Source organism: Montipora capricornis, chromosome 1, assembly GCF_036669925.1.
Source record: "Montipora capricornis isolate CH-2021 chromosome 1, ASM3666992v2, whole genome shotgun sequence".
Classification (NCBI taxonomy): domain Eukaryota; kingdom Metazoa; phylum Cnidaria; class Anthozoa; order Scleractinia; family Acroporidae; genus Montipora; species Montipora capricornis.
Window position 1 is genome coordinate 7,788,391 of NC_090883.1, and position 5,824 is coordinate 7,794,214.

The 5,824-nt window shown below is 39.3% G+C and overlaps 1 long non-coding RNA gene across 1 annotated transcript in view; it reads left to right on the forward strand.

Moving 5' to 3' along the window:
- The window catches only part of LOC138051203 (uncharacterized), a 2,429-nt gene extending 55 nt beyond the window's left edge, over nt 1-2,374 (forward strand). The window contains exons 1-3 of the long non-coding RNA XR_011132745.1: nt 1-29; nt 1,131-2,149; nt 2,268-2,374. The exon at nt 1-29 is cut by the window's left edge and continues 55 nt beyond it. This is a non-coding gene — a long non-coding RNA (uncharacterized lncRNA). The remainder of the gene's footprint in view (nt 30-1,130; nt 2,150-2,267) is intronic.
- The last annotated feature ends 3,450 nt before the right edge of the window (nt 2,375-5,824 follow it).

Here is a 5,824-nt window from a genome sequence, read left to right on the forward strand (position 1 = left end):
TGTTCTTTGGTCCAATCCGGGATAGTTATGTAAGTGTCACTTCGTTCTTTGTTGTTATATAGATCTATGTAAAATTTAGTGCGGTTATTTCAAGATTCTCTTTTGTATGCTTTGGCGTACACGTTGTAGTATTTGCCTTGCGGCATTTATATTCTCTGAATTCAACTTCGAACATTTCTATGCAAAGTCGGACAACACGTATCAACGTTCAACTTGAAAGATCAAATATGCATTTTACGTCGCTGATACCGAGTTCAAAACAAGTGCCCTGTCAAGTCCAATGTTGTGGCTAATGTTGGATGTAAATCCGCCAAAAATTATGGGATGTCAAGAAATGACATCATGGGTCAGAAGCCTCGCCATCGTGTGAAACTGATTAGGCTTCCCTTCACCCACTTGTGGATCTTGCATCTAAGGCATTCATTTCCGTATTTTAACATTACCGTATTTTGAATGGAAAACAGCAACCAAATAAAAGATCTGCGAAATGCTCTTCTGCAAGTGGCAAAACGTCTGACTTCGTTACACAATGGTTAGAAAGGTTGCCGTGAAGGTCTGACTGAAGGTCGGAAGTCTGTTGAATTCCGATTATTTTCAACTATCGCGTTTAAACTATCGCGTTCCCGGTGCCGCAGACACTTGGTGTTGTGCAGCAGAGTTCGCCAGGTCCACCACCGTGATGTATGAGACAGTTAGCAAGCTTCAAACTCGTGTATACAATATTTCGGAATAAGAGAAACAAAAAAACACCCCACAGATCCAGCGAAAAGGACGAACAAAAATAGTAGAACATAACAAGCGTGACTTTCATTGGATTTTGCCTCCGTTGGATAAAGAGCTCCGTTTAATTAACACCTTGACGTAGGGGGAATAAAAATAAACAATGCTTTCTACTGCTAATCTCGAAAGGAAATTCTGTAAACGTGAAGAGGAAATTAAACAAAGCTGCTATTAAAGTGAACAATCAATCCTTCAACTTTCTTGATGTCTCAGTGTTAATTAGGAAATAAAGATTCTCAGTAACAACGATCAAAGTTCATCTCCGTAAACGTAACACCAACCCTCTATTATTCGAAACTCCCTCTTGTTAGCTCAAGTTAGCAAATTAAGTTGAACTGCACATGTTTCAGATGTTGAATGATAACAGATGATAACAAGTACAGTGTCAACTGCTGGATCTTCAGGAAAGAGCAGTTTTGCTGGTCCTTCTAGAGTGGCACTTTCAATGAGACCTAATTATGCAGTGAACATCAACCAGAGAAGTTCAGTATCTGAAATAGTACAAGAATACCGAAGGCTATTCAATTACAGTTCGACAGCAGGGGCCAACGCAAGCAAAAAAGACAAAAGACTGCCAATCTGCACATCCTGAGTAATCCACTCATCAAAAAAAAACAAAACAAAACAAAAAAAACCGCTATAATCACCAATTGTTGGCAATGTATTCGACCAAGTGATAACTCATAATTGATAACTCAGAATTGAGTGCGCATCTCTAAAAGATACTCGGGCGGTCAGGAAAAACCTGGCAAAAAAGAAAAAAAAACCCGAAATATAAGTTCCAAGTTGGGGAAAAAACTAGGAAACCTGAGCAGGAATCATGCTAAAGACTCCGACCCTTCCGACGGGGCCAATAAAACGTTCAAACAAAGTAAACGTAAACTCTCGTCGATAGAACGGTGCTCAATGTCAGCCGGTGTAAACATCCGAAAACTGACTCGCATACGAAGAACTTCCTATTTCTACAACCCCTTCCACACGCATACAAAACTGCATGCACTTCATATGATCTCATTACAAATCGCTAAAAATTGACATCTCTTCAAATTTAGTTCGAGGGAGATCTGGAGAAGAGATCGGTAAGACAAACACTGGAAATCATGGCGACCAGTGCAAAGGTCGTAATCCCCAAGGCTTGGTCAACGTGACAGCTGTTGGCTCAGTAAATCAGGCATACAAAAGGTCCGTACACGGTTTCTGTTAAAAATCCCAAAGGTCTCCGACTTTTGTAGCGTAATCGAAAGGCGAAAAACTTGGATACGACATACATTTACTGATCATGCATGAGCGGGTCTTCGAAGAAGTTTGCCAGCGTACTAACTCCCATCGTCTTCACTGGAAGCACATGTTTGAAAAGGAAAGTTAAAGGGTAAATTGACCTATTTTCCCATTTCATTTTCTGTGTACAGCAAGTATTTTGAATGTAGGTTCTCTTTGCTATGCAAAGTATTGTTGCCTATTCTGATTAGCACTTTGATCGGTTACAGGTCTCTTGGGTTTGACTTTTTTACACAAAGCAGCTCATTGCTTGCACTTGACGAGGGTCAACAATATGCTTTCTCTGTGCAATCATTTGCAGTCGGATCACCGCTTTGGCAGGTATGTTTGTGACTTACTTTGGACGACTGATACTTTTGAAAAGCAAATGATATCATTACTCCATTCTATATTGTTGTTCCGGGCTTTTCATCATCGTGTGTGGTACGTAGTTGAAAATAGGTGCATGCGTATTTGGATGTGTTTTATTGTTTGTTAAGTTTACGACGTATGCTATTTTGTTTGTACGACGCTATAAATGATAAATTTAAATTTCAACTTTTCAAATCTAACCTGCTAGTTGTGATAAATTAAGCAAAAAAGTGGGGATCAGACTTCGGATAAACGACAGCCGTCTCAGGACAAGGATAGATAAAGAAAAAAAAAGGCATTAAAAGAGATAAGATGAATTTAGCTCTGCACTCAAAGCAAGACGTTTTGGTTAAAGCGTCATGAAATGTACTTAATGTTGTGGAATTTCCGAGGACAACATTCTACAAGTCATACTTTTAGTTGGGAAGCATACGTTCCAATGTGTTGAGACCAAGCTCGTATAATTCAATTGTTGCAAACGTTTATGTAAATGCCATCTGCACATGACTGATTTATGATCTGCCTTGAGTCAAACATTCAATGGTGGAATCATGAGCACTGCGTGTGTATAACATCAGCCGTCAACTTTCCTAGCTATTTGACACTTCACTCTGTCTAATATCCTTCTCCAGTTGTTACGTGTTAGGGTAAGTGATGACTGAAAAAAGTTTCCTGAGAAATAAAACTCTTTATATCGATGCCAGCTTAAGGCTTTTTCCCCACAGTTCATGAAATATTTTCTTGTGAAGGGAGACCTTCGATGACAATAAACTGAGTAGTTACTGCCAAACAGCAACTACCGAGTATTTAGCCTGTCTCCTATCTTTGACGCAATGATGGTCTTCGTGTTTTTCTTGATGAATGTCTGTGTTCAGTAAAAAGGAACTCAAGGAGGGACCCTTTCAAAGTCTGCTATGGCCAACTATATTGACAACTGTTACTCTCTTTTGTAGAGCTTTTGACCTTTAACTTCAGTTGTAATTGTTGTTGTTTAGGCCAGAGTTAGTAGAGGCCACTCTGTTTAGGCGCATTTCCAAAGAGTAATTGGATTTCAACATTTCGATTCTCGCCTGAAAACAGAAGCAGAATTTCGAGTTTGAAGCCATAGTAGATTTTCCAGTTAAGTGTTTATTAAAAATCCAAGTTAGAAAGCTCGCTGTCCCCTCCTGGAATTTTTTTTTAGCAAAATTGACCAATTCATACAAGGTTCCCTTTCGTAGCTGACAATCATCATTCCAAGGGAAAGGCGGATGCATATGCATGAGGGCGTTAATTACATAATTTGCAAGTGGAATCTCTGGAGGCCGATAACCATCGAGGTGTGCGGATATGTTTTAAAGGAGATATCATTATTTTTCATTCCCATGATGGACTTGAAAGCTAAAAAAAGACAATGACTCTAAGGTATCTTGAAAATCGAAGTGACAAGTCTCAGAAATTAATTTTATAAAGACATTTTGACATTTTTGCAGGTGTGGCACTAACCACATTGAACTGACAGTGTGCTAACTCAAATTCGTGGAGGAAGGAAGACCTATCGGAACATGTATGCACTTTGACGAGAAAGTCTGATGTTTCTGGGCTTTATTCCCATTTGTTTTTGCAATCCGTCTGTAAGAAAAACTGGTCGAAATAGATTTGAACTGGTTGTTACTTAAAGTACTTCCCAGTTGGCTTGGTGGCTCAGTTGGTTGCCATTTTCTGTTGCTATTCTTAGTTTGAATAGAAGGGGAAGACTTTCACGAGACGGCCACACTATGCTTGGAGCGGCACCACATAACACTTTCTTTTCTTTTTTGGTAAGCTCATACTGCGTCATGTAGTTGCGGACGTTCAGGAAAACTGATTTTCATTACTATAGAACATCCAAAGTAACCTTTGTTAAATTTACTTACCACGGCCATTTTACTATTCTAATTCCTTCTCTGTCTCTTAGTTTCCCTTGGGAGTGCGAGATACCTTCTTCAGTTCTCACGTCATGCTGCTTGGAAGGAAAGAAGCTACCCTCCCCTCCTCATCCCCTTCCCTCCCTATCCTCCTCCTCCCTTACTCCTCTCTCTTCTCCCCTCTCTCTCTATGCTGCTATTTTTCTGATTTTTCTCCACAACCATCATTTCCTTCAAGGATGTCATGGTTTGACCAAATAAGTTGCACAGAAATTATACTGCGTTCATCCTAATAGTTCAAATTTCGTACCTAACAACTAAATTTTTGGCTGCTTTTAAGGATAAGGACTGATTTACATTTACGATCCAACATAAGCACAAGCGATGTAAAGGTTGTCGGTCAAATCCGTTATCAGGTTGAATCCGTTTTACCTAGGTTAAATTGGTGATACTCATTTTACTAGGTTGAATGTTTGAAGCAGCTATCAACCCCCCAAAAAGGTCCGAGAACACCTGTACCTTCCGCTCGAGCTCTGTCTTACGCATATCAACACAATCTCGTGGCGTTTCGTGTGATCTTATCGGTTTCCGTATTCATACACTTATCCATTCAGTCTCAACATTACAACACAGTAAGCGAGCTCGAACTGTGTCCTGTGTCCTGTGTCCTGTGTCTTCACCACCACACTACAACGACGAACCCGCTCAACCCAACACAGCTCTTTTCATTATTTACTTTTGAATAAAAAGTCAATTGACATCCATATATAATAACCAAAACTAATCCTAACCTGACCCTAATTTTCTCTAGGCTTAATTTATGCTCCAAAAAAAGTTTCTTCAATTCATCTGCCAGTGAGTGCGTATTCAACCTAGGTAAAATGAAGATCAGCAATTTGACCTAGGTAAAAAAACTGAGGACGGATTTTACCGGCAACATAAACTCTGACGCATTCACTTGGTGATTAAAACGCGGGCAGTGTCAAGAGTGCACAAGTCAACGTAAACACATGATTTTTGTCGACAGCTAAACTCGTACTACTCTATTCATTAAATTCTTTATTCTTAGACACGGCATTCACGTGAAGCAGTTTTTATGTTTTAGTTTGTTTTTTGTGAATTTTAAAACATTAGATTTAGTTAGGATATGATGTATTTAGGTCTTAGGTTTTGTACCTGATGAATTAAATACCGCCGGTGTTGAATAAAATGCATACATACATACGATTTCTCTTTTCTTACTCTGAAAGAAATAGTTTACTGAAATCACCGATTATAATTTAAATTATCACTTGTACAGCTTGTATTGCATGTAAGGTAAATTGCGTTTTTGGCCGCCTCTTCGTTATTTTTCATTTTTATACGCCGCCTGACCTCGATAAAGACGTGTACAGGTAAACATGCTGAACACGTGACAAGATTCGAGCAGTGAGGTGTTATCCAGAATCTTGGACGAGGTCATAAGCCGTGCGTTCTTAGAAACTAAATGCTAGTGTCATAACTCGGTATGATAGAATTTTCCCTCGCCT